The sequence below is a fragment of the Nyctibius grandis genome, chromosome 1 (assembly GCF_013368605.1).
Source record: "Nyctibius grandis isolate bNycGra1 chromosome 1, bNycGra1.pri, whole genome shotgun sequence".
NCBI lineage: Eukaryota > Metazoa > Chordata > Aves > Nyctibiiformes > Nyctibiidae > Nyctibius > Nyctibius grandis.
In genome coordinates, this window is record NC_090658.1 from 58,936,448 (window position 1) to 58,949,242 (window position 12,795).

A 12,795-nucleotide genomic window follows, 5' to 3' on the forward strand; every position below is an offset into this window, starting at 1 on the left:
AATGGACATATTAGAATCTACTTCCCAATTAACTCCTATGTATCTCCTGAGAGATAAAGGCAGGCTGCAATTTAGTTGTTCTGTAGAGACAGGACAAGGAGACAAGCCTAGCTGAGCATAACTTCCCAACACTTTGAGTCACGGGATATTCTCCTGTATACTGAATCTTGACTGAAGATGATATTCCCAACAGACAGACATAGCTGTTCGTTCCTGACTGGCCCCTTGCTGTTGGGGAGAAGAGTCCTTCTGATAGCTGGAGAAATGAATTAAAATATCTGCCTGAAACTCTTAAGAGTGAAAAGGGGAAATGTGAAAAAGGGAGTTGGACAGAGAGGAATCTCATGAGGTTCAACAAAGGCAAGTGTAGGGCCCTGCACCTAGGGAGGAATAAGCCCATGCACCAGTACAGGCTGGGGGTTGATGTGCTGGAAAGCAGCTCTGCAGAGAAGGACCTGGGTATTCTGGTGGACAATAAGTTCACCATGAGCCAGCATTGTGCCCTTGCGGCCAGGAAGGCCAATGGTATCCTGGGGTGCATTAGGAAGAGTGTGGCTGGCAGGTCGAGGGAGGTTATCCTGCCCCTCTACACAGCCCTTGTGAGGCCACATCTGGAGTACTGCGTGCAGTTCTGTGCCCCCCAGTCCAAGAAAGATAAGGAATTACTGGAGAGAGTCCAGCGGAGGGCTACAAAGATGATTAGAGGACGGGAGCATCTCTCTTATGAGGAGAGGCTGAGAAAGCTGGGTGTGTTTAGCCTGGAGAAGAGAAGACTGAGGGGGGATCTTATCAATACTTACAAATACCTTAGGGGCAGGTGTCAAAAGGATGGGGCCAGACTCTTCTCAGTGGTGCCCAGCAACAGGACAAGGGGAAATGGGCACAAACTGAAACATGGGCAGTTCCATCTAAATATGTGGAAAAACTTCTTTACTTTGAGGGTGACAGAGCACTGGAACAGGCTGCCCAGGGAGGCTGTGGAGTCTCCTTCTCTGGAGATATTCAAAACCCACCTGGATGCGACCCTGTGCAGCATGCTGTAGGTGAACCTGCTTTGGCAGGGGGTTTGGACAAGATAATCTCCAGAGGTCCCTTCCAACCCCAACTATTCTGTGATTCTGTGAATGTGCTAAGGAAGTAAGAAGACTGCTTAACATCAGTGCATAAGACATACCGGGGAACTAAACTATACTGAAGTAAGAATGATTGGGTCTGTACTTGACTGATATACCTGAGGCAACTGACTGCCCACAGGGACTGTGCTGGTGTGCAATGTAAACCCAAGCAGGTGCAGAGTTATGATGTCTTTACGCAATGACATTAATGTGTCCCAGTTGCTCCTAAACAAATTTCAGCGAGACATCCCAGGATCACATTTCTTTTTCATGGCTGTTCAAGTCATCCAGATCTTTCTCCTTCTCTAACTCCAGCAAGCAAGACCAGAACTTACAATATTATTAATCCTTATAGCCATGACTTTATATTTTGTACTGTTACATTTGCATCATTCTATTCCTCTAGCTGACAAAGTCAACCAACTCTTCCAGTATCAGATTGCAATCCAGTGTGTTGATTATGCTTCATATTCCGTTTTCTAGACTGAGCTACACCTATAGGTAGTAGCCTCAGTCTGACCTTTTTTACTGTCATTTGTCAGGATGCTTCAGAGTTAAGTGACCTGCCTGCATCTTTGTTGATAGGTTTAAAGATGACTTTTTGCTTCTGGGACAAGGTCCAGGGGCTTCCCCTCAGCCCTTTAATTATCCCTTTCTGGGCTAAGGGCTTCACACTTCCTCAGTTCTTTCATATTTCTCATTGTCACTAATTGCCCACTAGACATCACGGTAGTAAATACCATAATCTGCCTAGAGGAGATATTTGTAGATAAAACCAAATATATAAGTTTTAAAATGTGTGACCTAAGAAGAAAAGTCAAAAGACATGGTTAGTCCAGGAAAGGAAACATAATATTTTTCTAGTTTCCAAAAGGTTGTTATAAGGAAAACAGAGCGCAGCTATTTACGTATAACAATGGGAGGACGGTAAACAACAGACTTTGCAGAAATAAGGGGTTTAGATTTGAGATTATGAATCTTTCTAAATCACTAACTATAAGCAATGTTTTAAGGTCACCTTTGGGTAATTATGGTCACATAGTTCCATGCCCTGTTGGATAGATGCTATTAAAAAATTCTGACTACTACTTTGAGGTAGAGGTTATTTAGTTAACCTAATTTCTAGAGTTCTGTTCTGCTTGTACCTAACATGGAAATACACTAATTTCTCTTTAGTTAACCCTACAAGCCCATCTTCTTTTCTCTATTGCAATTTCTTTATGGCAAAATAGATATTAATTTAATTTGGATCATAACTTAATCTTCTCTACAAAGGCTTTTTGTCCTTCAGAAATGGAAAGAGGCTAATTCTACTATGGGTTTAGACATACCTATGAGATTACAGCTGGAGAAAGCTGCAACAGTTCCTAAATCCCAACTAATTCCTAAATTTCCATTGCCCATTATTTATGGGATACTAATTGCATTAAAACATTTTTTTTTTAGTATACAATCTGGCATCTTCTTCTAACAATGCTGATCCTTGGTGGCAAAATGTATTACTGTTTTGATAAGGTTTGAAAGATTTATTAGCCAACAAGGCTGCTGCTTTGTCTCTGGAGATAGAATCAGGTTTGGTTCTCATCTTGCTCTTGTCTTTTCCACTTAGGCCAGAATTTGACAAAGATTTCAACTGCACTGCCAACCTTTCCAGGCCTTCCACCTTCTTCCCATTCTCTGCCCCTCATTTTCATCCACCTCTGGGGCAAGAAAAAAGAAAAAAGGAGGAGATCAAGTTTCTGAAGGTATTTTTGTTCTCTTTTAACAAGTACATTGCCTGTCAATGAATAAACCATTCAGTCCTGCCCGGGGTCTACAGCTTTTTGTCCCTAACTGCTAGTTTGCATCTTGAAAATATAGCAGAATTGTAAGTAGATTTGTTTTTTTTTTAACTTTTCTGCCTTTTACAAATGTCAAATTGTACAAAACTGAAATAAAGTGTTTTAAAGCAAAAGAAAAGATACTTAATAATCTTATTACCCAGCTGATTTTCCAGTTAATTTTCTGTTTAAATAAACCTGTGTGTCTTACTCTAGAGAAATATGTATATGAAATGTGTGTATGTGTGTGTGTATATATATATGACAGAGTGGGTACAGGTAATTTTTTGGAAAATTAAAGTCTTGGTTTGACAAGCGGACAATTACTGTGGCCAATAACAAGGTTCTGGTAACCACATTAGTTTCAAATCTCAGTTTTTCCCATGGTCTTTCATCTAGCTTTCTTGCTTTTCATCAGGCCCACTTTTTAGGCTATAATTACTGCCATATGTCTACTGCTTTGTTACTTCAAACAAGAAGAACTGTGTCTGAACTGGAGATGGTAGGGACTGGAGGTGGTCATTGTGGATATTCAGATGGTCATGACTGAGAGGAAGGTAAGTGGCTTGATACTGACTTTGAGGGTACTTTCTTCATTGCTTCTGTTTTTAATAATCTCAGAGAATTCATAGTATATGGTATATATGCTGAGTTCTGCCTTCCTCCCATCTATGCCATAATCTCACTGATGGTATTTATAGCACAACTTATTTTACATACATGTCTATTTTCTAATGGGAGTCTGACAGTGAGAGAGATTATCTTGCTTGGCAACCCACCTGTAGATACAGTGACTCATTTATTAAGGTAATAAACTTTATAAACATCCTAAATTTAAATGTACGTTAAAATCTAAAATAACTGAAAGTAACACCTAAAGACATGTCAAAAGCAGCATCCAGTTAAATGCAGGAAAACCAGGCTTCATAAGTGGTAACATCCTTTCCTATCCACTGCTTGATGTTCCCTGGAATTTAGAAGTGGAAAAGGAGAGAAAGCATGCAGTTCCTAATCCTTCCAAATTACAATAGTGTTTCTTCAGCAGACTTATATTTTTGGCAGCAACTAAATAACAGAAAAGAATAGAGATCATTTCTTCCACAACATAAGAGAATGAGTTAGTCTAGAAAATACTAGCATTTCAGCCTAATAAAACTCAAGCAGAAGGGGGCTAGAGGTATGGAAAAAAAAGTGAGAGTCGTCTTCTCTCCTAGGTTGTAGCTGGGTGTGAAATTTGTGGTTAGAAGAACAGTTTGCTAACAAGCAATTTCAGAGACTGACGTTCCAAGTGACTCTGGCATGATTTTTGTTTTGTGTGCAATGACATCCTAATTTAGTGTTCTGTGCATTTTTGCTTTGTTCTTTCTCACTGAAGAAGACTAAGACAGCTCCGTTCCTGGTGGTGTATTTCCTGAGCTTTTTAACTGGAGCAAGGTTTGAAGTGTCCTCTCCCCTCCAGAGAATGCCATGACCAATGGGCTGAAGACTTGTACTTTATGATCAGATTAAAATAATTTAGCTAAAAGTAAAGGTGCAGAACAACCCCATGCCCCAGGATACCCTGTAGTTACAACACTCCTGAGGAAGCGGGAGCTACAGCTTTTAGCCCTTCCCAGGAGATGGGATGAGGTAGACCTCCAGTGTCATAGGTCTAACAGAGAGTAGGGCAGGAAAGAGCGCCCTGCCCCATGAGGTTTCACCTGCTCCGATGTGCTGTGAGAGTCCCCACGTGGCTACTATCGCAGACAGAAGGCAATGGGTGGCTCTTCCTTACTAAGCAGGGCCTGCCCAGTGCTCAAACTGTCAGTGCCTTGAGTGTGTGCAAAAAGCCGAGTATTGATACTCAAATAACATAACAGGTGAAGACTTAAGTGCTTCCAATGTTAAGCAAAAGGATGGAGCTTTCGGAAGTCCAGGCTAGAGCACTCAGAAGGCAGCTGGCTAGGCTGTAATTTCACAGACAGTCATAAACGCTAAATCCTGACCTTTTAGGATAGTCTCTGTGGAAGTTTTGTGCCACTTGCCTCCTACCTACCAGTTAGCAAATGTTTCTTATCTCAGTCTCATTAAAAAAGTGTGTGGGGTGTTATATCAGGTAACCTGAGTAGACCAAACTAAAAGTGCTTTAAAGTGTTCAATTTTTTTGTTGTTAGTGTGATAATAATACCCTCTTATGTCAGGGTTGAATTTGTACCTAAGTCTTATCAGCTAAAGATGTTATGAAAACAGAACAAACTTAAAGTTTCTGATAGCAAAATTATCAGGATTTTTGCAAATGAACTGGACAAAGTCTATTTTTATCTTTCTTCCATTTTTTATTTTTTTCCCAGATAGGGGTTTTACAAAATTGCATTCTGAGTAAAAGAAAAAAAAAAAAAATCTGTTCTATTGACTCAGTAACTTGAAATGTCACCCAAATGTCACTTTTAAAGTAGATGAGAACACTTTCCCAAATGAAATTAGTGACTTTAATGATACAAATCCCTCTGAAAATATAAATGAGTGTCTTCACTTAGAATTCAATAACAAGGATGATGAAACAAAATAAATGTGTTTAAACCTGTTTTGTGACGAAAAGATCACATATTGGCATATAGAAAGGTAAAGTGTTAGCATTCTTTCTTCAGGGACCTTTGGTTTTTTTTATCTTGTCACTCAGATTGACATACCAGGTGTCTATTGCTACAAATTGAGCTTTGTGATAAAGAATTGTTTGTGAAGGAATCATTTGGTTGCTTTTCTCTATAAGATTTGATGAAAATGAAGGCAGTGACAAATGATTGATTATTCAGGACAGCAAAAATCGAGGTTTTATGAGGAATAAATTGGAAAGGTGAATTACCCCTATTAGCTAAGAAATGGGATAAGAAATCCTAGGAAGAAAAGAACGTAGGATGTAAGGCTGTACGTCAAACCAGTTTGTTTGAGATGATAAAAGGAACTTTGTATTTTTTTAACAGGCAATTTTTAACAGGCAATTACAGAAGAAAGAGAGGTCAGTTCAGAGAAGCAGTATCCACACTAAAGCTGTAGAAAAAGTCTGTAAGTGTAAACAAGCAAGCGTAATATACACAAGAGTCAAACCCTCAACAGCCGTAAAAATAAACAAACAAATGTTCCTAAATGATTTTTTCCTGCAGGTTCTCATTATTAGGAAGAATATGAGGAAACATTATGTCTACCTCAAGGTCTCTGGAAAGCTTCTTGCAGGTACTTAAAGAGAGACATAGAGGTGTCTAAGAAGGAAATGAAATGTCATAAACTGAACTGTAACAAACCAGTAGGAACACCTATTACAAGCCTGTTGAAACCAAACCTGATTTATGTAGCCAAATTGCTCACCAGAATATGTAATTTAAAAAGGACTCCACCAGATTTGCTAGTGTCCTAAGTCTTTCTTCCAACAGACATTTCAGGGTAAGCAAGCCATGTGGCTTCGGCAAATGAAAACTTAGGAAAATAAACAAAGACAAGGAAGAATAGCACAACATAAATAAAAACTTTACAGTTGTAAATGCTACGTTATCTTTTTAACATGATAGGGTTATTTTACAGATATTATTTACGTATATGATAGTTCCAAAGTCTTTTGAGAAAAATTCCTCCTAGGGTTGTTCTACAAAGACGGTGATATTATTTATAAAGCACCTTTTATCTATGGAAGTCTAATACTCTTTGCAAGCAAGGTAAGTATTAGCTCACTATGGTAAGTAGATATCATGGTCCTTAAGACTCGTAAAAAAAAGTTGACTGGGCAAGTAATTTGACAAGGTCATAGAACAGGTCAGAAGGAAGAAAGGAATTTAAGAGAATCAGATCCTTGACTGTTGTGTCTAGACAATGGACATACCTTTAAAACATTAAGGAAAGGAAAACAAACAACAAACATAGGAAAGTACCTAAATAAGTAGTAATAATATATGTTGGCTGGCACTTGCCAAATTCTGTAATTAGGTCAGGTTAAGATCTCAACATTGTGAGTGGCCAAGGAAGGACCCTTTTCAATGGTTTGAGAAAATATTTGGGTAGATCAGAGAAGGGATAAAAATATAAGGAAAACTTAGATGCTGTCACCAGAGGTAATGTGGTTTTTAATTCTAATATTGTATTTTAATTTAATTTAAGTCATATCACAAAGAAATAAACCATGTAAAATTAACAGTGAAAACAGAAAGCAGTACAGCATAATGATGCTGAACAAGACACCATCTATTGTGAGGTATTTGTTAGATCTTTCTGCTCTCCTAGAAGTGTGTGATCAAAATAATTTAATCTGAATGGATCAGGCCAAAGTGGGATGAGGGAAGCTTGACTGGAGGTTGAAAAGCTTATTTCCTGACATTATTTAATATGCTGAGCCCTTTTATCATTCATCGCTCGAATGAAACAAAGCCCTTTGCAACGTGTTCTCAAAAGCAGAGTGTGTCAAAATGTCTCTCTCCAGATCAAAACATGCACTTTTGGGAAAGTGTACACTGTGTACCTCCTTGCAGCTGGAGCTCTGTGCTGCAGGAAAGCCAGCTTCCAGTCCTTACTCTCTCTACCCCGAAGTGCAGATTGTCATCTCAGGCTATTCTGAGCCAGGGAGAGTCCGAGGCTAAACCCGTTCCTCACATGCTCGTGCAGAAGTAGGAGGATCATATTAAGTGACTGCCTGAGAAAGCGTGTTTCACCAAACCAAATGCAGTGAAGTTTGACAGAGTGTACTTTGGGAGAATGGCCCCCAACATCCCCAGCCCCACATCTGTGCTGGCACTCTTGGTGTAAGCTATTAGCTTGTTTCTGAAAGAACAGCTCTGCACTGAAGCGCTCCAATGAGGCTTTAAGGCAAATACACATTTTTGTTAGCCTTTCTTCTATGAAGAAATAAAAAGGTCCTGTGATTCCTTTTCATGGCAGGCCATCAGAATTGGTTTATATTGTATCCACATAAATGTCAGGTAACTAAAATGCCAGAACTGGTTTTCACCACAGAAATGTCACTACCTTAAGACCACAGAGCATCAACAGAGAAAATTCCTACCCCCAGGTGCCTGGAACTATTATGATTATAGAGGAATACTTTAAAAGACTGAAAATGACAGTCAGTGATACCATCTACTCCAGTGGTGTCTAGAGATGGCACTCTCCAGTTTCTAGATTCACCAGAGGATCTTGGGGTCAGGTTTATTTCAGTGCTTATTAATCTTGTTTTATTTGGATTATTTATTACCCGCAACGGAGAGTGGACACTAAATTGTCCTTTTCAAATGGCCTTCCCTCCAATACTATAGAGACAAAGCTTGCCTTTCACAAGACATAAAATTAGATTCTAGTTTTTGGATTATAAATATAACTACAGAGCCAGGAAAACTGGAGATACAATCCTAAATTATGTTTGGCAACACCTTGCCTCCTTAATATTTTTATTAATTCTTCCCTGGAATCCCCTTTTCTCTCTAAAAGCTAGATCAAGCATGCACAGAGTCTCGCTTTCTGTATCCACAGCCATGCGTACTTCTCTTCAGCCCAAGCCTCCAAGAGACACCAGTCTGGCATCTTCCTTTCCTTTAATGAAAGTCAAAATTTCAAGGCTTAGATATCTGAGCAGGCTATATCCTGTAATATTTGCTGTTCTGACTTTCCTCTCTGATCTCGGCTTCTGTTAGGAGGTGTTTCGCTCTGCAGTTCTTCCCCTCTTCCTTCCACACATCATACTCTGACAGCATAATAACCATTTTAAATCTCCTTTCCTCTCTTTGCAATTTTCACACATAAAATCTACCTAGTGGTATTCTTTATCCCCACCACATAATGAAGAAAATGTGGTCGACTAATTCTGATATAGCCTGCCTCTCATTTTTTGATTTCAGTGTTTGCTGTCTTTTCCTCCTTAGCTCTGTTTTTAGTGAGTTAAGCCCGCCTCTGATCTTCAGGAGATGTATAGCAAAACTCATCTATTTTGTCAAGATAGGTTGGGAAGTAACAAGTTGATCACATGATCTGGCAGACTTTTGTGTGAAGATTTTTAATATAAACAATAGTTTCATGGAAGTGCTGTGCACAATCTGAAAAATACAGAGAGGAGGTGCAGGTAAACAATCTGTGTCCCTAAACGTTAACACACAGGAATCTTCTGAAAAGATTATTCAGGTGCTGATGACTAGTATTCAGCCAATTTTCTGCTTAAGAAAAAAAAAGACCTTTTACAATCAAATGTATGTACTCAAATATTTCTGATGTCATCAAAGTATCTGCTTCTAAGAATAATAGTTATAACACAAAACATTATTCTCAAGGCTAAACTAAAGTAACTCCACTCACATGGGCTCTGCTTAATGTATTACCAGTAAAATAATGAAATTTTAAAATTTGTACAAAAATTTTGATCTAAAAAGTGTGTACAGTCACACTTTAAGCATAGAATAATTACTCCCATGGGCTTGAGATCTACAAAGGCAACTGTATGTGTATATGTTTGAAGAACATACACACAGACCTCAACTTTTTAAATGCCCTGTATATATTCCACAAATGCATCCAAGAGGCATGCAAGGCACCAAATGCAACAGTTGAATCTCTAGGATATCATGTGGAACAGTTTTTAAATCCCTAAGTAAGAGATATATTTCAAATCTTCATTAAGTGTATTTTTCATAGTGTACAGTAGTAAAACCATTGCATTCTTGTCAGGACTAACGAAAACTACACTTTTTTGTTTTGATAAAAAATAAAACATACTCTGTAATTCTGAAGCTTGGCTCGTTACAGCTCTTGAACTTCCATTCTTCACAGAATGAAATGAAATATCAGGCAGTGCTTTTGTAGAATATAAGGTTGCTATGTCATTCAATTATTGTCTTGTAAATCAACAGCCTAGGACAAGCTGGAAAAACAGCAAACATTTTTCTTGTCAAAGAAGTTTTGCGGTCACAAGCAACATGAGATTGACTTTTTACCCTGACCTTTGCAATATAACCAGCTGGTATCATTAAATCCTGGCCCTTATAACAGCAATCTTATTACTGTAAGTTGAGGTTGAACAATGAAAATGTCTAGATAACCTGTAATATTGTCATGCTATACTCTAAAAACCCTTACATTTTTAATTTTTACACTGTTGCTGTAATCAAAACAATAAAATATTTTAAGGAATACTTGAAAACAGTATAATTTAATAAAGATAGCCATTAATTACTTTCTTCACAGTATTGACACCTCATGAAATATCTAGATTTTTTTTTATATCTTTATGAGATATTGATTCTTAGACATGATTAATTACCTGCGTTCCACTGAAATTGCAAGCAGCTCATTAAAGCTCTAAGTGTTGTATATTGACAAGTAACAATTTTGCAGTTGAAATTATGTTCTGCTAATCAAGACAATTAGCAGACACTCTTTATACTCAAAGGGAACCTTCCAGTAAAAATTATGCTGAAAATAATTCAGATGGTGGAATTTATTTGATAAAAAATTCGTCGGTTTATCTGTAGTCCAGCATATGTTTGAAACCAAGTACCTACTTGAAAGAAATTAACTGGGATTTTAAAATTAATCTTATCCTATTTTTAATCAGGAAAGTTTTGAAGAACCTAAATACTTACCAGTACTAAAAGCTGTTCCATTATAAATTTCTCAGTAATATCTAATTAAGTGTTTAAAAATTATTCCTACACTGTGTTCCTTCAGCTCATTTTCCTCCTAGAGAACCACCATCAAATCCGAGATGCATAATGAACTACACTTTAAACAGTTTTAGTAGTTCATTAACCATTAGTGTTACCTAAACTTTCATTCTTCTCATTGAAGAACATTTGTCTAATCAGAGGAAAAATATTTTTTTTTTTCTTAGATTAGATGAAACAATATCAGATTTGAACAGGATACCTATTATGTCTTGAACAGCTGATACCATGAAAGGCAAATCTCTCACGAGTGGAGTGGAGCTCACAGCTCACATTGCTGCCCTCAAACCTTGTTTTCAAATTTAAGAACCTTATTAAGCTTGTTCAGATTTCCCTGGAGAAGAGTTAAGAAAGACAAAGATAGAAAAGTGAAACCAAGAAACTAACTGAGTCCTCATTCTACTCCTTTGTTTAGGGCTGACTTGATAGAAGTGTGCAAGTTAACTTGCAGGAGCTCTGTTTTTCCCGTGTGTCACGGTTTAAAGCTGGGCCGGCTATTAAACCTGTGGCAGATGCTCTCTGTTATCTCCCGCCCTCCCCCCAAATGGAAAGGGAAAAGGGAGAGAGACTTCCGGGTTGGAAAGTTAAAACAGTTTTAATAAACTATAATAATGAAAAAGAGTATAATAACAATAATAGAAATAATCAAATATATACAAATATATATACAAAACCAAGACTGAGCTCCCCTGAAGTCAGCCACGTCACCACCGGCACTGCAGGGCAGGCTCCGGGAAGGCCCAGGCTGGGCCTAGCGACGGTCGAGAGCTGGATTCAGGGATGCACGGATAGGGATCGGGGGCAGCAGGAAAACAGACGGAGTCCTCCTTGGACACCGGCCATAGCAGAAAGAGAGCGAGACCCTCGTGATGCCCCCGCTTTATACTGAGAATGACGTGTATGGGATGGAATACCTTCGCTGGCCAATTTTGGGTCACCTGCCCTGTCCGCTCCCCCCTGCAGCTGCGACCCCCCTTCGGCTCTTCACTCGTAAGCAGTGAGGAATTCAGCAGTGACCTTGGTTTCTCTCAAGAACAAGTACAGCAAGAGCCTTTCTGCACAACATCCCTACCGGTGCCTCAGTGATAACTACAAACTTCGAGCGTTATCAGTCCTGGAAGCAGACACTGTCTGCAAAAACATGCAGTTAGTTTCAGAAAGTGCTGTTACTTAGAGGAGACTTAGCTGAAAGTAAAAATCACTGAAAGGAAAATTGGCCTGGTTTAGGCCAAACCAGGACACTGTGATTCACATAAGATAGCATAAAGTAAAGGTGTAATAAGCAGCAGTATAGTACAGTTTGCAAAGACTGTGTATTTATTTTCACATTCGCAGAGCTTCATGAGGACTGACAACTACTTACCTGATGTGCAGGTTGTCTCTAAAAGTTATTAGCCCCTTCTATAGGTAGCTTTCGGTAACAGATAGTGTGTCAAGTTCCTCGATAAAGAGAATTTACTCTGTACTGAAGTATTGTTGAAAATAGGCATGTCCACATTAGATTTATCTGAAGATTTAGCATTTATTTTTTCAATTTTTCAGCACCTACTTTTCTATTTCACTTACCCTTGATACAAACAGGGTCTGCAACCTTTAATTTTCAGTCTTAAACCAGGAATGCCTTAAGATCTAAACAGATGCAGTTTCTAGAAAGCTAACAATTTTAATTCCATATAATCTCTGCTATGTATTCTTTGAAAGATTCCTGGGTTGGAGTTGAGGGTTACCTTCTTTTGGAGTAACTGTTGTATGAGGATTATTCAGTCACAGAGAAAAAAAAAGGAGTAACTTATATGTAAAGAATGAAGTAGAGAGTTATGAAGTTTTTGACTGAGGTGACCATTTTGTATTCCAAATGTTGATGGGAACCGTAACTCTTCAGACTTTGTCAATATATCAGGCTAACTACTAGTATAAATGCTCATATAAATCAACCTCCTACTGGCACAGGCTTTAACAGAAATACAAATGTTCCCGTAAACCAGTTCTGTTTTCAGTAGTTCAGACTGATAGCCTGCAAGGTGTATTTGCATGTTGTCACGGTTTAAAGCTGGGCCAGCTATTAAACCTGTGGCAGACGCTCTCTGTTAACCCTCCCCCCGCCACCCTAAGGGAAAGGGAAAGGGAAAAGGGAGAGAGACTTATGGGTTGGAAAGTTAAAACAGTTTTAATAAACTATAATAATGAAAAAGA